The 24,380-nt window shown below is 34.7% G+C and overlaps 1 protein-coding gene across 2 annotated transcripts in view; it reads right to left on the bottom strand.

Annotated features, from left to right (window-relative positions):
* The window catches only part of CNOT6L (CCR4-NOT transcription complex subunit 6 like), a 119,487-nt gene that overhangs the window by 78,542 nt on the left and 16,565 nt on the right, over positions 1–24,380 (bottom strand). The gene's annotated exons all lie outside the window — the stretch shown is intronic.

Below are 24,380 nucleotides of genomic sequence, written 5' to 3'. Positions count from 1 at the left end.
ACTGAAACTAGTATTATTATATAGTCTTTTTCATGTAACTACCAAAATAATCACTGACTGATCATGAATAATAACTAGATATAAAAATCCTCAAGTGTGCAATGTATGAAGCATATGATAAATGGCCCTACAAGTAACCATTCAAAGGGTCCAATACAAGAGTTACTGCTTAGTAGTTGGCAGAAAATAAAATCCAGTTCAGATATAGCAGTAATAGCAAATGACAAAGTCCTGGGCCTAATTAAAATCCTACATACTATCTGTAAATTGCCTCATTTTTAAAAAATATCTGGTTCTTCGCTCATTATTTCTCAAACACACACACACCCCAAAACCAAGTGTCTAACTCAGAGTGTTTCCAAGTTTAGAATTTATAATTCAAAGTAATTTACTTTCACATTGTCTGAAATTTGATACACACAGAGAATAAATAAAAATTAGTGGTATTCTATGTTTCAAAAAAAAAAATCAAACCTAGTTTATAAGAATAGGATTAAAATCTCCTACACCATAATCTACTCCTATTTCTGAAGGTAAAATAGTCACTTTCCTCTTTACTAAAAGGGGTAAAGAGAAAGTTTTCCAGATTTATTAATGTTTTAATAGTAGTTTGCTTCCAGGTTTCCAGGTGAAGCCCTTCCTTCTGCTTTAATCTTATCATACAATTTGGTTAATACTGACCCTTTTATTTCCCATACATACCTCAGGATCTTCATATAGCACAAAGAATATAATCATTTTCCTTAGGGAAAAAACTTGATGATTTCTACCACATTTGGCCCACGAAAAATACTTCAAAAAATAAAATTTAGGTAACAAGGTTTTCAGAATTTCTACTGTGCACAAGGAATCTATACCTCTGTGAGTACTTCTGCATACTAATATGAAAATCTACAAAAACGCAAGATTAAGGAAAGCCAAAACAAAGAGATCCGAATCCAATGACATGCTACAAATCCATGAACTACACTGAGGACAGGTAAAAAATTAAAGACTGCAAAATATGCAAAAACAAATGTTTCATTAATTCTAATTCATTTTCATAAAATATAGACATCAATTTAATATGGTTTTTAATCATGGTTCCCACTGGATGGTTATGTTCCTTAAGGGGACTATGAGATATTTCTGTGTGGGGGCATTATCATTTTTATACTGCTATATGGTTCCTTCCACATAGTAGGCCCTTAATATGTATTTGTGGAATGAATATATGCTTTGCGATACTGAAATATGCCACCTTCCTCCTACTTTTTCTATCTCACAGCCAATTTTCAGTCAATGCTTTTCTAAAAATTATTCCCAGGAAATGGTAATTAATTCACACGTTCAATTCTCCTAAATAGTTTTAAAAATCCAGATAGGTCAATAATTGCCATCTCTTCTGGCTCTCTAATTCTAATCTTAAAATCAGCTACTCTATAACACTATTTTTTCTTTTTTTTAATTTTCACAAGTTTCCACCTTCCTAAATCCACTAAAATTTATAAAATCTGTTCCTGCAAAACAAATCCATGAAATGTTTACGGTGTTTATATGTAAAACCAAAGTAATACTAATATTGCCATATTAGGAGTCAGAGATCTCTTCCAGATTTGATTAGGAAGCCAATGAAAATACAAGTCACTTAATTCAAAATGAATATAGATTTGGATATCTGATTAAAGCAGTAACATTTTACATTTGGGTTAATTAACAAGCAATTTAGTAGAGGCTATCGTTGTGATCACTACTGTCTCAAACATCAGGTTTTCAAAAATGCTACGAAAGACTTAAAGAATTCAAATTTGGGAAGTTGGTAGTATTGAAGCCTCTTATTCAGCTTTATTTTTTCCCTTTCAGTTCCTCAGCATCAACTTTGCACATTGGAGACATACCACAAAAACCTATTTTAAAATAAAATATAAAATATTAATTCAAATGTATTTAACTCTTTAAATGCGACACTGATAGCATGGTTTCTAACAGTCTCACATACAGGTCATTCAAAGGCTTGAATACTGAGTGATGAATACTTTTTATCTAAAAAATAGAAATGTTTTATTTTGGAAAGCCTAACAGCTAATTCCTTTCCCTATCTTCTTTTTCAAATTGGTCATACAGGCAGGTTTTTGAATTGTTTTTTCCATGAGTTTCTAATTTTTACTACATCTTACATCAGTTCCCAAAGGATCCTCCCATTACATCAACCTAATTTATACCGGGCATCCTGATCTTGGAAGAGTACAATAAAAGCCCCTTTGGCAACACAATCTATCTAACTTTCCAGTCTTCGACCCCATTTCAACACTATTAAAAATACTCCACACAGCTCCCCAAATGCTAACTACATAAACTTGCTTAAACCTGCCACTCATTTTCCATTCATTCAATCTTAGCATAGCACCTACATAACCTTCCCATATCCTAGTGCAAAATTTCTGAGAGTCCTGGCCAAAGAACCAAATTACGTCCTATTTCTTACTTCCTACATGAAGTATCCTAAAAGTAAACTAGTTTTAATCTCCACCACTGACGGCTGATTAATCACTACCACATAGCGAAGATTTTCATTAGTTTCTCAGTCTTCTGTTCAATAGAACAAACCTTACATAAACTTATAAAATATGAACTTCATAGAATATGTACTCCAATTTTTTTCAATTACAAGCAATATTATTATACATAACACTAGAGCTACTTTGCCCTAGAAAATTTTTTGATGTTTTTTTAAAAATGTTTGTTTGTTTTTGAGAAAGAGAGAGAGTGGGAGAGTGGCAAAAAGAGAGGGAGAGACAGAATCCAAAGCAGCCTCCAGGCTCTGAGCTGTCAGCACAGGGTTAAATGCAGGGCTTGAACTCAGAAACCATGAGATCATGACCTGAGCCAAAGCTGGACATTTAACCAACTGAGCCACCCTGGTGCCCCTGCCCTAGAAAAATGTTAAATGAAGTTTCCAAAACAACAAATGAAATGCAACATACCTATATATAATGCTATTTCAATTAATAGCGTATTACAAAATATCTATGAAATACACCAAAATACACTATTACTAAGAATCCCAAATCTCAGATTTTATATCTGAGGCCAATAAAATAACACAAATTAACTGCTCCCTACTCCCAAGCAAAAACAAAACAAAATTTAATATGAGTCAAATCAGAGCAAACTATTTAAGGTTAGAACTGGACTTCTGTTGGGGCACCTGGGTGGCTTAGTCGGTTAAGCGTCCGACTTTCGCTTAGGTCACGATCTTGTGGTTCGTGGGTTCGAGCCCCGCGTCGGGCTCTGTGCTGACTGCCAGCTCAGAGCCTGCAGCCTGTTTCAGTCTGTGACTCCCTCTCTCTCTGACCTTCCCCTGCTCACGCTGTCTCTCTCTCTCTCTCCTAGAAATAAATAAAACATTAAAAAAAAAAAAAAAGAACTGGACTTCTGTTAAAAGGTGGTCATCTGGAGGAACTTATATAAAAAAAAAAGAGCAGCCTGTACAGTACATATAAAGATGCAAGTACTTATGGTGTTAAACCAAAGCTTCCCTTTCACATCCTGTCTAAATTTAAGGTCATTTTATCAAGTTTATAGCTCAGCACAATTACTATTACTTAGAACTCAGTCTAAGAAAGAAAGAATGCTACAACCACCAAAAAAATGTTTCATAATGAATCAGAGACTTCTAACTCCATCCTAAAATAAAAATCATTAGACATGCATTTATTTCCATACAAATATTAAATGGTCATCTCAACTGTAGTTTGCAAAGCAATCCCTTGGCAGAAATACAGATGCTGGCAGACTTCCCAAAGTTAGAGGAAGACAAAATTAGGCCCACACTAGATATTTCTGCCTAAATTTTAGAGCAAGATGTCTACGATTTATTGTATTTTACACATTCTCAGATAAATCTGTCTTACATTGGCATTTATTCCCAAAGGTTATGAAACACATTATTTGTTATTTACTGAATACTCACCTAACTAATTATCAATCCTTCCCATCTGGTCTTAAGCATTAAGGCCATTTTCCTTTCTGAGAAAATAAATCTAAGTTCACCTTTTTTTTAATAAAGCAAAATAATCCTTGTGCTGCAGCATTTAAGTTTCTATTTCCTCATCAATATCTAACTATACAGAACTCTTACTCATTATAATTTCTGTATAAAATGTATACCTTCCCTGAATGGGCTCACCAGGTGATACTAAAAAAACAGTGCCTAGCAAATCACACTGCACAGAGCAGGATCATACTGATAAAGACTGATGACACTCAAGAGCTTAAAAGATACCCTAAGATAATGATTTCATTAGCATTTCCCACTATACATCTATACCAATGGCCTCTCTGGTGGCATTTATCTGCAATAACATATTTAGTTAAAGTCCACATATGATAATAATGCAAACATTCAAAAAGAATCGAAAAGTTTGGGACACCTGAGCGGCTCAGTTGGTGGAGCACCCGACTTCTGATTTCCGGGCCGTAAGTTCAAGCCCCACTTTTGATCTCAGAGTTATGAGTTCAAGCCCCACACTGGGCATGGAGCCTACTCAAAAAGAACCCCAAAGTTTTCATGACTATCTCTCACTCTAAACAAAACACTAAACACTAAACATAACAAAGCAAAACCCATGTTTTATGATGGTAAAGTAATTTTATTAAAAAAAATAACCTCAGGTTTTTGGAATTTTATGTTTCTGACCAGTTTAACATTTTATTCAAATACTGGAGGCCTATGTATTACACCAAGCACTAGGACTTCCACAGTAAACAAGATAACCAACATTCTTGCCTTCATGCAGCTTACACCATTTTCATACCACTGCTTTAATAATAAAGTTATAGAATATTTAGTTTACTTCCAAATAATGCTACAAAGAACTTGGCACTTCTTGTTACTACCTTCCTCCCCCCCTTATCAAGTAGTTGCACTGCTCCCTCTTGTCACTATTCTGAAGGAGTACAGCAACTAAAGGGAAAATAAAACATTCTTATCACAAAGGAGGAGGGTAATGAAGAGGACACTTAAAAAACGTTGGGTTTGAACTGCTTAGGTCTACTTATAAGCAGATTTTTATACTACTGAAAATGTATTTTCTCTTTCTTACAATTTTCTTAATCATTCTTTTCTCTAGCTTACTTTATTATAAAAATACAATATAACATATATATGTATATGTAACATGCAAAGTATGTGTTAATTGACTGTTTGTTATCAGTAAGGCTTCCAGTCAACAGTAGGCCATTACTGAATTTTCAAATGCATGGGGGGAGGGGGAGAGTTGGCCTTCCTAACCTCCAAGTTGTTCAAGGGCCAACTGTAATAGGTAATGCATAGGATAGTCAAGGACAAGTAGAGAGAGTACAGTTCACGGGACAAGAAAGGCAAGTTTCTGTTTTCATGTTTTTTTTAAAGAAATACAGGGAAGCATTTACATTTTTTTAAAGTTTATTTATTTTTGAGAGAGAGAGAAAGCATAAGTGAGGGAGGAGCAGAGAGAAAGAATCCCAAGCAGGCTCCACACTGTCAGCACGGAGCTCAAACACACAAACTGTGAGGTCATGAGCTGAGCAGAAATCAGATGCTTAACCAACTGAGCCATCGAGGCTCCCCCAAGTTTTAATATTGGGGAATGGACCAAAGATCACGAGGTTAAACATTTATCAGTACATTTAATTTAACGTGATAGCTAAATACTCTTCTAACCCGTGACATTATTTATTCTATGATCCTTACTGAGAAACCAAATTATTAGATAATAGTAACAAGGATTCTTTTGGTCTTTAGAAATACTTGGACTCAGGGTGCCTGGCTGGCTCAATCAAAAGAGCATGCTACTCTTCATGGTAGGGTCATGAGTTCAAGCCCCATACTTGGTGTAGAGATTACTAAAAAACTAAAAATATTTCAATTCAATGTCTTCTTTCTAGTCCGTTCTACTTCAAATCCCAACCCAAACTAGTTACCTACCCAAACAAAATGCATAGGCATACATGACAATAAAGTCCCTGGATGAAAATGAGATATCATAATGATAACTATTCTTCTTTCTAAAGGTAATCCAAAGATAGCTTTATGTTAATCCACAATGATAACTAAAGGAAGCTTCTAACTCTATAATGGAGTAAGTCTACAAGTAGCATAGTATACTTGTCAGCTAAAAAAAGTACTATGAGGAGGGAAAACAGAAGAATCAGAATAGAACACATTCTATTTTCGCACATTTGAAATTTTCTCTAATATGTGGAATAATGGAACACACCAACAGCAACATAAAAACATAAATACTGAAAGGAAAATGGAGACCTGGGATTATAAATCTACCAATCACTTCAAAATAATTAGACAAATTTCATTTTATTTCATCAGTAACTTATCTGGACAACAAAAGCTTTAGATTCTTCTCCTATAATTCCAAATTAGGTCTTAGTCTCTACCTATCGATCACTATGCTTTAATGCTTCTTGCATTTATTTATTGCCTCTCACTTATCTAAAGATATCGAACACAATCTAATTATCCTGCAGACAATGGGAGATAACAGATCAAAATTTTCACATCAATTTTTCCAGGATTATGATTTCTTCCCCCTACTCCTTTTTATCCTTCCACTTTTTTTGTGTAGCTTGTGTTTTCTACTTCCTCTGATATATACTTTTTCATTTCTTTCAACGAATGTCCAATTCCTATCCACCCTTCATGGTTTAAGTCATTTTTCACCTCTTCAGAATATTTCCCCATGTAAAAATCAATAAGCAAATTCTCAAATTTATATACAGGAATCTAGAACAGCCAAAATACTTTTGAAAAAAAAATACAATATATACAAAATATATATAAACAATATATAAACTTGGGTGCACCCACTATCTAATGTCAAGACTTACTATAAAGATATAGCAATCCAGACAGTTTTGTATGGATGAAAGGATAGACACAAAGAGTTCAAAGGAACAGAACTAAGAAACTAGAAATGAAACCACATGGCCAATAGATTTTCCACAAATGTGCAGATTTTAAAAAATATGCTACTAGAACAATTGGACAACTACATGCAAAAAATAGGCATTAATCTACACCTTATACCACAAACAAACTTCAAGGATCATAAATTTAAGTGTAAAAGCAAAAACCACAAAACTTATACAAGAAAATAAAGAAAAATCTTTATGACCTTGGATTAGGCAAATATTTCTTAGATAAAACACACGAAGTATGATACATCAGAAAAATACTGATAAACTGAATTATTATGAAAATTTTAAACTTTGCCTCTTTTAAAAATGAATGCAAAGACATACCCAGGACTGAGAATAAATATTTATTTATTTATTTTTTAATTTTTTTTTAATGTTTTATTTATTTCTAGGAGAGAGAGAGACAGCGTGAGCAGGGGAGGGTCAGAGAGAGAGGGAGTCACAGACTGAAACAGGCTGCAGGCTCTGAGCTGGCAGTCAGCACAGAGCCCGACGCGGGGCTCGAACCCATGAACCGCGAGATCATGACCCAAGCGAAAATCGGATGCTCAACCGACTAAGCCACCCAGGCGCCCCGAGATTAAATATTTCTAAACACAAATCTGAAAAAGCACTCCAGAATATACAAGAAACTCTCAAAACAAAATCACAAGAAAAACAACTTAATAAAAACATTGGCAAAAGATTTCAACAGGCATTTCACCAAAGACCCACAAATACAAAATAAGCAATGAAAAATGCTCAACTGTAAGCATTTGGGAGATCCAACTTCAAATGACAATGAGATATCACTATACACTGACAATACCTAGGGCCAACAAGGATGCCACACACACATACCTGTCTTGGTGTGTATGTTTATATATACATAAACACATATTCATTTATATTTATATATATACACACACATATACATACATACATACATACATCCAAACATACCCTCATATTTCACTATGGAAGGCAAAACAGTACCGCCACTTTGGAGTAGTTTGGTTGTTTCTCACCAAGTTAAACATACTTTTACACAACCTGCAATTTCATCCCTAGCAAAATAAATATTTATGTTCTCACAAAAAACTGTACATAAATGTCTGCAGCAACTTTATTCATAAGCCCCCAAACTTGAAAAAAACTCAAATGATCTTCAACTGACAATCAGATAAACAGTGATACAGTCATACAATGAAATACTACTCAGTTATAAAAAGGATCAAACTAATGATAAACACGAGTGAATGTCAAATGCATTATGCTAAATTAAAAGTATCATTACAAACTCACATGTACCTCACCATAATAAAGGCCATATGACAAGCCCACAGCAAATATACTTAGTGGTAAAAGCCGGAAGCTTTTTCTCTATGATCAGAGATGCCCACTCTTGCACTTTTGTTCAACATGGATAGCACTGAAGTCATAACCAGACCAATTAGGCAAGAAAAATAAAAGGTATCCAAACTAAAAGAAGTAAAACTGTTTGCAGATGACATTATATATAAAAAACCCTGAAGACTCCACCAAAAAACTGTCAAACTAATAAATTCAGTGAGTTGCAAGACACAAAATACACAAGTTTCATTTCTGACTTAATAAAGTATCAGAGAAATTAAGAAAACAATCCCATTTACAACTACATCAAAAGGAATAAAATACCTAGGAATGAATTTAAGGAGATGAAAAATCAGTACAACGATCACTGTACAACATTGATGAAAAAACTGAAGATGACAAAAGAAATGGAAAGATAGTCTATGCTCATGGATTGGAAGAATTAATATTGCTAAAACGTCCATACTATCCAGAATCAATATAATCCCTATTAAAATTCCAACAGCATTTTCCCAGAGAAATAAAACAGGTAATTCTAAAATCCGTATAGAACCACAAGATCCTGAATAGCCAGGGCAATTCTGAAAAAGAAGAATAAAGCTGGAGGCACCATGATCTTTGATTCTGAACTATATTACAAAGCCATTAGTAATCAACATAGTATGGTACTGGCATAAAAAGATATATAAAGCAATAGAACAGAATATAGCCCAGAAATAAACTCACATATATGATCAATTAATTTACAACAAAGGAGCCAAGAATATACAATGGGAAAACTGTGTTGGCAAAACTAAATAGTCATGTGTAAAAAAATGAAACTGGACCTGCATCTTACACTGTATTAAAAAATCAACTCAAAATGGCTTAAGGAATTGAACATAAGACTTGAAACCATTAAATTCCTGGAAGCTCCTTGACACAGTCTTAGGCCCAATTTTTGGATTTGACACCACAATCAAAGGCAACAAAAAACAAAGATGTGGGACTACATCAAACTAAAATCCTGCTTAGTAAAGAAAACCAACAAGATTAAAAGACACCCTATAGAATGGGAGAAAATATTTGCAAATCATGTATCTGATAAGGAATTAATATCCAAAATATATGTAAAGAACCCATACAGCTCAACAGGTAAAACAATCCAGTTAAAAAAGGGTAGGAGATCTGAACAGATATTTTCCCAAGAAACATCAACAGATATATGACAAGGGGCTCAACATCACTAAATCAGGGAAATGCAAATCAAAACTACAACTACAGCTCTCATCAAAAAGACAAGAGATAACAAGTGTTGGCAAGGATGCAAAGAAAAGGAGGCCCTGTGTACTGCTGGTAGAAATGTAAACTGATGCAGCCACTATACAAAATATATATGCTCTCCAAAAAATTAAAAATAGGACTACTACATGATCCAGCAGTTTCACTTCTGGGTATGTATCCAAAGAAGCAAAATCACTATCTCAAAGGTATCTGCACCTCCATGTTCAGTGGAGCATTATTTATAATAGCCAAAATCTACAAACAACCTTTATGTCTACTGGCAGATGAGTGAATGAAGAAGATGTGGGAGTGAAGAAAATGTGGTAAAATACACACATGCACACGCACACACATACATGCACACACAGTGAAATAGGATTCAGCCATAAAAAAGAAAATCTCATTTGCAACAACATGGATGTATTTTAAAGGCATTATGCTAAGTGAAATAAGTCAGGCAAAGACTGTATGATCTTATACATGTAATCTTTAAAAAATGAATTTATAGACACAATAGAATGAGAGGCAAAATGAGTAAAGGGGGTCGGAAGGTACAACCTTACAGTTAAAAAAAAAAGAAGTCCTGGGGATTATGTACAACATGGTAGCTAGAATTAATACTGTATTATATACAGGCGCCTGGGTGGCTCAGGTGATTAAGCATCAGGTCATGATCTCACAAGCTCCTGAGTTCGAGTGCCATGTCGGGCTCTTTGTTGACAGCTCAGAGCCTGGAGCCTGCTTCAGATTCTGTGTCTCCCTCTTTCTCTGCTCCTCCTCTATGCACCCACTCTCTTAAAAATAAACAAACATTTAAAAAAAGTTTAAATACTGTACTACATATGTTAACGTTGCTACAAGAGTAGATCTTTAGAGGCACCTAGCTAGACCAATCAATAGAGCATAAGACTCTTGAGCCTGGGATTAGGAGTACGAGCCCCATGTTGGGCATGGATCCTATTTTAAAAAAGAAGATAGAGAGTAGATTTTTAAAGTTATCACAAGAAAAAAAAACCCATCTAATTGTGTGTGGTGATGGATGTTAACCAGACCTACTGCTGTATTCACTTCATAATATATATATACATAAAAATCATTATGCCATACAACTAAAACTAACATAATGTTAAATGTCAATTGTATCTCAACTCATTCAGGACTATGTATTGTATGAATCCATTTATAGGACATTCCAGAATAATCAAAACTAATGGTACAGAAAACTAGTAAGTGGCTGCCAGGGGCTAGGGATGGAAAGTGAGTAGACTGAAAAAAGGAATAAAGGAAATTTTTTGTTATGTGAACTAGACATACTGATTAATTTATAATTACTCATAATATTGCCATCAGAAATACACTCAGGAAATAGAGTATTTAAGCTTTCCTGTCTCTTGGTAAAACAGAAGTTGGGGGAAAAACTGCTTTACCATCCAAAAACTACTAAGAGTTAAAAAGGAAAATAAGCTAACAGAATGTATGATTCCCCTATTTGTAACTTCTCCTCAGGGCATTTATGTTACCCTAAAAATAGCATCAATTGACTAGCAAGTAAAATCACACAAATTAAATCCCTAGCATTTTGCAGAGTCTTGGTAACTTAATATCAAACAGTCACAATAAGTCAACTTTATTATTGACTAATAAATGCCAATAGAGCTTCTGTGGCCTGCGCTATTTGAAAGTAAAATCCTTCCCTCCCTTCCTCCACCCCACCACCCCCGCCGTCCCAAATACGCACAAGAGAGGGGGATTATACGCAGTTCAGGGTTGCTAAAAATTATCATGCTAAGTATGGAGAGATGGTGTTGTAAAGGAGGGCAAAGGAAAGATCATGGAAAGTTCAAACTTCTGTTTTGCTTTCCTGACTCTTTCCTAAAGATCGTTTTCCTAATATAAATCTGTCAGCCATAAGAGAGTCTAATAATAAATATGATACTATCAATCTTGGTTGCCTCCTTGTTTCATTCCTTTTTACTTTCTTCTGCTCAGTAGCATTTCTTCTAGTCACACTTCCAAGTAGGCCCAAGGTATTCTACAGGGTCAGATGTCACATTCTTAAAAGAAATTATAAATGCATTAACAGCTGTGTACTTATATGAAATATAAAAAATACTGTCACTTCCCATGATCAAAAAGAATGAAATCTTGCCATCTGCAACAATGCGGATGGAACTAGAATGTATTATGCTAAGTGAAATAAATCAAAGACAAGTCAGATGAACACAGGGGAAGGGAAGGAAAAATAAGAAAAACAGAGGGAGGCAAACCATAAGAGACTCTTAAATACAAAGAACAAACTGAGGTGTTGGGGGGGATGTGGACTAAATGGGTGATGGGCATTAAGGACAGCACTTGTTTGGATGAACACTGGGTGTTATATGTAAGTGATGAATCACTAAATTCTATTCCTGAAACGATTATTACACAATACATTAACTAACTTGGATTTAAATAAAATCAAAAGTAAATAAAAAATATTATCACTTCCCAGCATAAAAACAAACTATAGCACGGCACTGACTGCCACCACATTTAACCCAAGCTTTCCAGCATACACAATTATAATTACTAATGAAGAGATCCAATAAGTGTAAGATCCAATCTAAAATTTGTACTCCCAGTCTTCGTTGAAATTGAGCAAATCCACTTAAACTATCTCTAAATTCAGAATTCTTAGGGTCAGCAACTAGCCTAGCTTCTAGCTCTAAAATAAATCCCTTCTAGGGGTGCCTAGGTGGCTTAGTTAGTTAAGCATCTAACTCTTGGTTTTGGCTCTGGTTGTGATCTCATGGTTTGTGAGGTCAAGCCCTGTGAGTGCAGAGCCTGCTTGGGATTCTCTCTCTTCTCTCTCTGCCTTTCCCCTGCTTGCGCATTCTGTCTCTCTCAAAATAAATACATTTTTTAAAGTTTAAAATAAATCCCTTCTATCATATTTTGAAAAACATGTGAAATACAAATATGAGATATATGAAATACATATAAGGTAGAAATCTAGACTTGATTATTTCATCTGAAAGAATGATTTTATACCTCAGAATAAATGCAACAAACTCCCAAATTTATGCTTCTGAGAGTTAACTTAAAATTCCTACTCAGTGATACTTGGCTATAGTTTTAGAAATGTTTCTAAACTTGGCCATCCCAAATTTTTATTCAAAAATTTCATTAACACAAATTAAATGAAAAACACTATAGTTTAATGTATACATAAATGGCTACATTGAAAGTATCATACAATGTCTAAATTAACACTTATTCAATGAAAGACACTAATTTAATCATTACACATGGATACTCAAATACAGCAAGGAAAAGAGCTATAGCAATTAAATTCCATAAAACTAATATAGACAAATGAACTACCTTAAGGGAAAAAAAATCCTAAAATTCAGTTTCTTCATGATTCTCTTTGAAAAGGGGATTAGAGTGTAAGAAATATATCAAATAATAAAGCCCTATATTCTTAGGAGACAGTTCTGAAATAAACAATAAGAAAGGACTCTCCAGTGATGGTTATGAAGTGATGCCATCATTCTAGAACGGTGGCAAAAATATGTATAATAGTAACTAAGAAGCTATATATTCTTTACAATGTTAGTATAATCAACTTTAACCAAGTTTTTTTTTAATATTTATTTTTGAGATAGAGAGAAAAAACATGAGTGGGGGAAGGGCAGAAGGAGAGGGAGACAGAATCCCAAGCTGTCTCCTCACTGTCAGTGCAGAGCCTGACGTAGGGGCTCAAATTCACAAACTGTGAGATTTTATGACCTGGCTGAAATCAAGAGACAGATGCTTAACTGCCTGAGCCACCTAGGTACCCCAACTTTAAATTGTTGTTAATCCTTGCTTTGAAGATCAGAATAATCTAGGGAAGATATCAGCAAAAGACACGAATAGACACTTTTCCATAGAAGACATCCAGATGGCTAACAGACACATGGAAAAAATGCTCAACATCACTCATCATCAGGGAAATATAAATTAAAACCACAATGAGATACCACCTCACACCAGTCAGAATGGCTAACATTAACAACTCAGGCAACAACAGATGTTGGTGAGGGCGTGGAGAAAGAGGATCTCTTTTACTCTGCTGGTGGGAATGCAAACTGGTACAGCCACTCTGAAAAGTATGGAGGGTCCTCAAAAAATTAAAAATAGAACTACCCTACAACCCAGCAATTGCACTACTAGGTATTTATCCAAGGGATACAGGTGTGCTGTTTCAAAGGGACACATGCACCTCAATCTTTATAGCAGTGCTACCAACATGTATGTGTGTACACACACAAACACACACACACACACACACACACACACACACACACACATGAATATTACTTGGCAATCAAAAAGAAAGAAATCTTGACATTTGCAGCTATGTGGATAGAACCAGAGGGCATTATGCTAAGCAAAATTAGCCAGTCAGAGAAAGACGAATATCATGTCTTCACTCAACATGCGGAATTTAAGATACAAAACAGATGAAAAGAAGGGAAGGGAAGCAAAAATAATATAAAAACTGGGAGGGGGAAAAACATAAGAGGCTCTTAAATACAGAGAACTGAGGGTTGCTGGAGGGGTTGTGGGTGGGGGTAAGGGGCATTAGTGAGGACACTAGTTAGATTAAGCACTGGGTGTTATAAGTAGGGGATGAATCATTGGAATCTACTCCTGAAATCATCATAGCACTATATGCTAACTAACTTGGATATAAATTAAATAATAATTTTTTAAAAAGATAAGAACTAGCCTCTAATAAAACCTGTAACTTTTATATTGGTAACAGCCTATTATAAGTTTCCTTTGACAACTACCTTAAAATTCTATTAATTACTTAAACATATAGGACTATTTAAATTATTTAAATGACAGTTTTTCAAAGTTACATAAATTATAAAATACTACAGAAATAAGGTTTACCCAAAATCTATCAGTTGGTTCTAATATGCCGAGCATCTGTGACAATCTACATTTCTACAATAAATAATGTCAAATAAAAACACTATGTTAGATTAGTAATAGTGTGGATATTTACTTTTTTGTAGCCTAACCAGAAAATCAGTAATCTATATTTAGTAAAAAAGCGATCGCTCTAAAAACCAGAACAATCTATTCTCCACTTGTATATGGGCACTAATTCAATTTTTTTAAGTTGTTGAACATTTATGTATGTGGGAAAGCATTCAAGATGTGTTGCTAACTGAAAACAAAAACTGATTACATATACCATAATCTCATCTTTGTAACAAAACAACCTGTATATACAAAATGTATACCAACTTAAATGAAAAGGTAGGAAAGGACAGCATTGTGGATAATTTTTATTTTTCTTATTTAGCTATATTCTCTAACTTTTCTATGTTGACAATATATTATTATAATAGAAAGGACTTTTTATTAATAAACTTTATTTTTTAGAGAAGTTTTAGGTTGACAGCAAAACTGAGCAGAAAATACAGACTTTCCATATATTCCTTGTCCCCATACAGTACCTCCTCCACTATCAACATTTACCACCAGAGTGGTACATCTGTCACACTCAACAAACCTTTACAACACATCACCACCCAAAGTTCATAGTTTATAATAGAGTTCACTCTTGCTATTTTACGCCCTATGGGCTTTGACCTATTGTAAGTATCTACCATTGTAGCACTATACAGAATAATTTCACCGTCCTAAAAATCCTCTGTGCTCTGCCTATTCAACTCCCTCCTCTCTAACCCCTGGCAACCACTGATCCTTTAACTAGATCCACTGTTTTGCCCTTTCCAGAAATGTTATACAGTTGGAAATCACACATTATACATTCTTATCAGACTGGTTTCTTTCACTTAGTAATATGCATTTCAGTTTCCTCCATGGATTCCCATAGCTTGATAGCTCTTTTCTTTTTAGCAGTGAATAACATTTCATTACCTGAATGTGCCAGAGTTTATTTATCCTATCCACTCACCTACTAAAGGACATCTTGGTTGCCTCCAAGTTGTGGCAATTATGAATAAAGCTGCCATATCCATCTGCATGCAAGCTTTTGGGTGGACATAAGTTTTCCAGTTCATTTGCGTAATACCTAATGAGCCTGACCTCTAGCTGGATCATACTGTAAGACTATGTTTAGTTCTATAAGAAACTGCCAGTCTTCTAAAGTGACTGTCCCATTTTGCACTCCAACCAGCACTAGAGGAGCTCCTGTTGTTCCACATCTTCTCCAGCATTTGGTGCTGCAAATGGCTCGTGGCCATTCTAATATGTATGTTAATATTTCGTTATTATTTTTAATTAAAAACTAAAAAGGCATCTGACATATATTTAAAGATACATGTGAAACTAGCACATTTTTAATAATAATGTTTGATAGGGGGGTGTGTGTGTGTGTGTGTGTGTCTCAGTCAGTTAAGCGCCCAACTCTTGATTTCAGCTCAGGTCATGATCTCAGTTTGTGGTAGCCCAGCACTGGGCTCTGTGTGGACATCGTGGAGCCTGTTTGGGATTCTCTCTCCCTCTCACTACCCCTCCCCCTCTCGTGCCCGTGCATGCTCCCTCTCTCTCAAAAAAATAAACTTACAAAAAACTGACATAATTCTAATAATCTAGCATGTTATCAATACTGACAAAGTTATATATTACCTTCAGACACCTGCAAAATATGAAGATAAATAACAATTTTATACTCTAAAAATTACAAAGGTGAATAAAAGAATTCTATCCAAGAAAGGTAATTTTAAAAAAACCTTAGATTCAGAAAATTAATGAGCCATGTAAAGAGATTACTGTCCATTTAAACATCCACATTTTCCCTGATCAAAGGCAGTGTATTTAAGCATTTTTGTGAAAAATGTATAGTTACTAACAGCCTAAAACCATAGAAGTAATACTATGGCATATAATTTCTCTAACGTTTATTCATCTGTTGCATTTACATTTTCCTGAAGCTTTTCCATATTTTGGTTAAGGGAATTAACCTGATTTTCCTTGAGCATAATTTAAGCTATGAATGAAGGATATTTCATTCACATACACATATAACAGTATTTTGAAAAACATGTTGATATAACAAACTATAGGAAATGCTCATGTTTTTAGAGATTCAAAACCATATTCTTCTCAGAATATAGACACACATCTGAAATATAAACACTATATCTAAAAACATGTTTTAAAAACATACTACAAATAATACTCCACATTGTATTTATTCTTCAGTTGTTCATTTATTTTAATTCAAATAAAATATCCTTTCATTTTTCTTTTTTGAAGAGCCTAAAGTTCACTTATAAATGCCCCTGAAGACAACAGTCTACCTCCAAGCAATAATTTTCTTTCTTGAGGTTGAAAATATTTGTTTCCCCAACCACCTCTGAGCACACCATAAGTAAAATCAGTGTGTGCTTCCCTGTCTCTCCTTCTTGAAACCAAAGTGTAATGAGCAAAACCTTGAGGCCTGGGTGTTATTCATTGAAAATGTCCCTAGATGCCTAAATCCATAAATCCATGGCTTCTATACAGGAAAGAAAGAATTTTTTTTAAGCCATCAGTTTGAGCTGTCATCAATTGACCAATCTAGTAGGCCCAACTAAATCTGCATAAAACTTATGGTAGTCTAAAAAATAAATACTGATTAATACAACTGTCATGACTCCAAGAAATACTAAAATAACAAACCACAGTCTCATACATAGCACACACTGAAATCCTCTCTAAAAATGTGGTTCTTAACCAGCTGTGATTTTCTTCATTAAGGGATATCTGTCAGTGTCTGGAGAAATTTTTTGGTTTTCACAACCTGGGGGATTTGGCGGTAATGGCACCTAATAAGTAGAGGTCATGGGTGCTGCTAAACATGAGCAGTCTCTTTGCTAATAATGGTTGTCTACTACTGCAAGCATGTTTCCTTAATTTTTTGTGCTATCTATAACAGCCTCAGAGCATATTAAAGTTGAAGCTGGGCACTTGCTGTGATGAGTAGAGTGTTGTATGTAAGTGATGAGCTACTGAAATTCTACACTTGAAATTAGTTATTACACTGTATGTTACCTAACAAATTTAAATAAAAACTTGAAAAAAAATAAATTGCATACTTGAAGCTATATTAAACTTTATACTACCTAACTGGAATTTAAATTTTAAAAAAATGTGTAGTGTAAAATGTTTATTTTATAATTTGCAGAGATTTACTTCATTCTCAAGTACATAAATGATTTTGTAATGGCACATGAAAAAAATTAGCTGGACTATTAATATTTCCTCACTCTCCTGGACAATCAGCAAATTAAACTCTATTTGTAGCATGTGCCTATTTCTGTGGTGCATATACCCCCATGTGCATTTGTGGTACAAAATTTCCATATTTTGAAAGGCAGATTTCAAGCTGTCAACAGGATGCCCAGTAACCTATCATTGCATTGTATTTCAGAAGGAAATAACCTTAAAATTATTATTAGTAGTAAAATAAGTAGGAAATTATGAGTTTTCAGTATTTCTAATATGGTTTAATTCTGTTATGTAAATTACTTGTTAATAGGTTGGATTCAATAACTGGCTTGCAAAATTCCTGAAAAATTAACAACAAAATAATAATGACTGATTTTTTCAAACCAGCCCAACCCAACTCTACCATACCACTAAATATATTAAATCCTGACTTCCCTCTTCTTTGGATGCTCAGTTCCTTGGAGTCAATTCTGCTTCACTAAAAAATTCTAATTAAGTATCCAACTTGCTCTGTGTTCTAGTAGCAAAACTTAACTTACTTCTACTCCATCTCCAAGAAGGTTCATTCATTAAGTGGTAAGACATAGGAACTGTTCTTTATGAGAATGTGCACATCCTATTATATGAGAACAGAATTAAAATTTCAGAAATAGAAGGAAACAGATCATCATCTGTGGTCCAGTGGTTCTCAAACCCGGATAGCCTTTAAGGAAGAAACAGTATGATTCTATATAAGCTCTTCCATAAAACTGAGGTGAATGTTATCTAATATCAAAAGCAGATAGCACATGAAATGTTTTTTTAAATTTTAGCAAATCAAATATAGTAATATATAAAAAGGATGATACATCATACCAAGCAGTGCTTATCTCAGGAATACAAGGGCTAACATTCAAAAAGATCAATACAATCCACCTATATTCAGATTAAAAAGCATTTGGAAAAACCCAACTACTATTCCTATTTAAGCACAAAGAACTTTCATTTAAAAAATAAAAGGGAATATAGTCAGCTTGATAAATGGCATCTATTAAAAAGCTACAGATAACATCATACTTCATAGTTAAGTTCTAAATGCTCTCCTGCCAACATCAGGAGTAAGACAAAGATGTCTCCTCTCACTTCTGTTCAACTTTGTACTGAATGTTATAGCCCACACAATGACAAGAAAAAGATACAACACTAGCACTAAGATTCGAAGGAGGAATTAAACACATCTTTGGTCTCAGACAACATGACTGTGTATACATAGAAAATGCTACAGAATCTACAAAAAAGATACTAGAATTAGTAATTTTGGCAAGGTTGCAGGATACAAGATAGAATTACTCCCCAAATTCTATTTCTAGATACAAGTAACAAGAAATCAGAAGATGAAATTTTTTTTAATATTTATAATTACATCAAAAATTATACAATACTTGAGGAACGGTTGCCTGAGCGGGTGGCTCAGTTAAGTGTCTGACTTCAGTTCAGGTCATGATCTCACAGTTCATGGGTTCAAGCCCAGTGTTGGGCTCTGTGCTGAAAGCTTGGAGCCTGGAGCCTGCTTCAGATTCTGTGTCTCCCTCTCTCTCAGGAATCGTGCTCTGTCTTTCTCTCTCTCAAAAATAAACAAACATTAAAAAATGTTTTAAATAATAATTTTTAAAAAGTATACAATACTTGAAAAAAGATATGCAAACATAGCATAATGTATAAAGTTGGTAAATCACTAGGCTGTACACCTGAAGCTAATGTAACATTGTATGTCAATTGTACTCAAATTAAAAAAAAAAGGATGTGCAAAACCTGGACATTGAAAACTACAACACATTGCTAACAAAAATTAAAGAGCTAAATAAATGAAGATATACATTATCTTCATAGAAGATTCAACACTATTAAGATTTAATTCTCCCCAAATTGATCTACAGATTCAATGTAATTTCAATCAAATCCCAGTAGGTAGTTTTTCTAGAAATTGACAAGCTCAGGGGTCCCTGGGTGGCTCAGTCAGTTAGACATCTGACTTCAGTTCAGGTCATGATCTCGTGGTTTCTGGGTTTGTGTCCTGTGTCAGGCTCTGTGCTGACAGCTCAGACAGAGGCTGGAGCCTGCTTGAGATTCTGTGTTTCCCTCCTTCTCTGCCCCTTTCCCACTTGTGCTCTGTCTCTGTCTCTTAAAAATGAATGTTTAAAAAAATAAAAAAATTAAAAGAAATTGACAAGCTCATTCTAAAATTTACATGGAGGAGTATCTGGGTGGTTCAGTCATGATCTCACAGTATATGGGTTCCAGCCCTGTGTGGGGCTCTATGCTGACAGCCTGGAGCCTAAAGCCTACTTCAGATTCTGTCTCCCTTTCTCTCTGCCCCTCCCCTGCTCACACTGTGTGTGTGTGTGTGTTTCTCTCTCAAAAAAAAAAAAAAAAATTCCAAAAAATTTTTGGAATGGGTGGCTGGCTCATTCGGTTCAGTATCTGACTTCAGCTCAGGTCATGATTTTGTGGTTCTTGAGTTCAAGCCCCACATGGGGCTCTGTGCTGACAGCTCAGAGTCTGGAGCCTGCTTCAGATTCTGTGTCTCCCCCTCTGTTTGCCCGTCCCCTGCTCATTTTCTGTCTCTCTTAAAAATAAATAACGTTAAAAATTTTTTTTAATTTATAAAATTGACATAGAACTACAAAGGACCTAGAACAAAACAACTTTGTAAAGGAAAAATAAAATTAGAACCTTACACTACCTGATCTCAAGAGTTATTACAAAGCTATGATAATCATGGCAATGAATTATTAGCATAAGGATAAACAGATCAATTTGTGAAGAAAGAGAATCTAGAAGTAAATTCATACATATAAGGTCAATTAATTTTCAAAATAGGTGCCAATACAATTCTAAACGGAAAGGATAATCTTTAATAGTGCTGGGGCAATCAGACTGTCGTATTCAAACAAATAAGCCTCGACATTTACCTCACACCACATTCAAAAATTAACTCAAAATAAGTAACAATTATTATTTTACATGTATTATTAACTCACTAGTAATTACAACTGTTCTAGATTGTAGGAGTTTTCGTTATCTCTATTTTAGAGAAACAAGAAGCCTCTAAGTAAAAGCTAAAATTATAATCTAGAAGAAAACACAGGTGAAAATCTTAGGGATTGTAAGTCTGGCAGCGATTTCTTTTTTTTTTTTTTTTTTGATGTTTATTTTTCAGAGAGAGAGAGAGAGAGAGAGAGAACACGAGCAGGGGAGGGGCAGAGAGAGAGAGGGAGACATAGATTCGGAAGCAGGCTCCAGGCTCCAAGCTGTCAGCAGAGAGCCTGACACGGTGTTAGAACCCACAAACCGTGAGAACATGACCTGAGCCAAAGTCGGATGCTTAACCAACTGAGCCACCCAGATGCCCCTGGCAGTGATTTCTTAAATAACAGAAAAGCATGATCACAAAACAAAAATGTGAGGTGCCTCTATACACCTACTAGAATGGTTAATATTAAAATGACTGACCAGGTAAGAATGTGGAACAACAGGACCTCTCATACACTGAAGATAAGGAAAAACAGTATAACTTTGGAAAAGTGAGATTTAAATTCTCACTTTTCTTCATATGAATACCCCCTTCAGAAACTCCAAAGATAGATGGATAGATGATAATATGGCTAGAGACCCAAGAATACTCAAATCCTATTACTGTCATATTCTTAACACCCTGAATCCACATAACCTAAATGGACTACATAGTGACTCAGAAACAGTTCGTTTTTCTGACACAGGAACAAACTTAACACCTATTAGTGTGTAGCTGACTATTCAACAAACTTAGAGATAACACAAGAGAAACCATGTTCCCATTTCTCTAACAAAATTCTCACGCTAGCAGTTCTTTCATTTCCTACTTTGTCACTAACACAGATACAAAATAAATAAGAAAAAATGGCTTGGGATTTTTTATTTGTACTCTTATCCTCCAAATTCACTGTGAGCCTAACTCCAATAGTACTCACATCCCTCTCAGAAGCTTTAAGATATCCAGGAAAACAAGAAAAAAGCCATAGATGGAGAACAAAGTTTCCACCCTATTATGTACTTAAGATGTTATTACGTAGTCAAGACAGATCTATCCAATACATCTGGCATGTGTTCAAGGATAAATATGCAAAGTCATTTGTCTATTCTCCAGCATGCTCCTTAGCATACTGATCAAAGGTCAGTGTATCTTACTGTTGCAAATTCTCATTTGAATTATCTTTTTCATTACAGCAAACCTACCAAAGTTAAATGGGAGAGAGAAAAAAAACAAGAGTACTATATATTCACAAGGACCCCTACAATAAATGTTAGAAAATTTACTTCAAGCATTCTCCTAAAATTGCTAATCAATAACAAGTACTGCCCAAAGTATTCTCCTGAATCAATTGTGCAATCTGAAAATGAGTAAACAAGAATCCACAGCACAGTCTGTGTCTTCAAACCTACCAGAAATGAAAACATCTTTGCTGCTAAAAACAAAGAGTAAATATGTTCAGACTCTGAGACAAGACGCAGAAGCAGCTGTAAAAAGATTATAGATCGCCTAGATAAGCCACATTGTTAAAAAGTAAGCATATCAACAATTGAGAGTTCTTATCAAAGTTGATAAATCATTAGAAAAATTGGACTCAGTCAACTTGTTTAAAAGTGGTGGGGGGAGGGAGCCAAAAGTAACATTCTAATATTTCATACAAAATAAAATACTTGACTCTTTTCCTTCTGCTTTCCAATTTCAGGCTCTGCCTCTCTAGTAGTATATAAAACCAAAGAATTTAATATTTCACAGATGTAATGTCTTGAGTACATGTAAGTAAAAAGTCATCTGTGCAGAACTAAGAACACTACATTGCATCAAGAAAATATAAGCACTACTTCAATAAAGGGTTTAGTTACTGTACCTAGAAAACTAGGTATCAATAAAAATAGTATCAATAAAAATTTAACTAATGAATCTCTCTTCATAATGAATAGCTTTTCTAATTATTTTAGCTTTTCTATTTCTTTAGAAAATAACTTAATTAAGTCTTGACTAATAATGAAAGTCTGGGAGTCATCATACTATTTCATACTTTTGATCTGAACCAAATAATACAATGCTTCATCATTAGAAATATTTAGCAAGATATACACTTAAAGGTGTTAAGACTAGCTTGACATACCTTAGAACCAAAGTTTACAATTTGGAAAAGCCATATCTAAATACAAGATTCCATTAAAAATAGGGGAATAAAACAGAAAAGTCTTAGTTACCAAACTCTAAAACTTGATAAGACACAAAGAAAAGCTCCATCCAGGAAAGGGTTCCAAAGTGCCAGCACCTTATTATGAAAGAATTTAAAAGGCAGGGCCAACGCTGACTCACATTGATCCAAAACAGATAGCATCAAACAATAGAGCTAATCCTTAACTTTTTGGCAGGAATAAATGCCTAAGGAGAGTACCCACTCCACTCACACAAATTACTGCCAAGAAAGTGGTGCTTTGTACTGAGCGGAAAAGGTTGAAGGGAAGGGGTGTCAGCTTTAAAATAGTTCCTAAAATAGTTGCTTAAAAGGATAAAGAATAAGAGAACTTACAAAGGCTTTGAGTCAAGCTTGATTCCAGGAAAAGGATACTTTGGCCCTATGTGAAAGCAAAACCAGCCATTATAAAACACAAATACCTAGATTTTTGTCAGCAGAAGGAAGAGTATTGTTCATCATTTCCCCACAAAGGCAGCAGAGTCTTTAACTTGGATTCCTACTTTTCTCCTGTCAGGTAGATAACTCTGCAAAAGCAACAAAGCAAACTAAATATAAAAACTCTTCTGAATTTCAATCCTGCAGTCAAAATGCCAACCTCACAAACTCATTAAAGGTCACAGAGAAATAAATTTCCTGTTTTGTTACTTAAAGTCATTACCTTCCTCCTAAGCTAACCAAGACAGAATTTCCTTCTTGTTTTGAGGTTGACAAAATGAAGACAGTATACTTGCAACATACTAGGAACAACAGTTACCCAGAGTCAAGGAACAGAATTTGATAACCGCTTTCTAAAACCCAATTACATGTAATCTATGCTATTATTTCTCCACTCAAGAAAAACCTAAATAAACATATTAGCAAGTCTTTAAACTTTATTTTGAAGCTGTTTTATAAAAAAAGAAAAAGAAAGTATAATGTTTATAAACATTTGTCAAAAAACCATTGTTTTTAACTATCAGAACAGTGTTCATTGCCCTAAAACCATTATAGTCTAAGATGAGAAAAATGTAAACGTTGGTTACTGTATTATAAACATTTATCTATTTCCCATCTCTTTTTAAAATGCACTTAAAGTTGTGCTGCACAAAGGATATATAACATTGTTTACAAATAACTGTAATTTTTTAGTGTTTACTTGCATTTGAGAGACAGACAGACAGTGTGCAAGCAGGGGGAGGGGCATAGAGATGGAGACAGAAACAGGAGGAGGCTCCAGGCTCTGAGCTGTCAGCACAGAGCCCAACAAGGGGATCAAATTCACAAGCCATCAGATCATGACCTGAGCAGAAGTTGGACACTTAACCAACTGAGCCACCCAAGCGCCCCTAACAAGTAATTGTAATTGAATAAATG

Source organism: Hyaena hyaena, unplaced genomic scaffold (genome assembly GCF_003009895.1).
Source record: "Hyaena hyaena isolate Hyena2069 unplaced genomic scaffold, ASM300989v1 scaffold_1402, whole genome shotgun sequence".
Taxonomy (NCBI): Eukaryota; Metazoa; Chordata; class Mammalia; order Carnivora; family Hyaenidae; genus Hyaena; species Hyaena hyaena.
The sequence above is the reverse complement of the archived record's forward strand: the minus strand, read 5'-3'. Positions and strand labels throughout refer to the sequence as shown.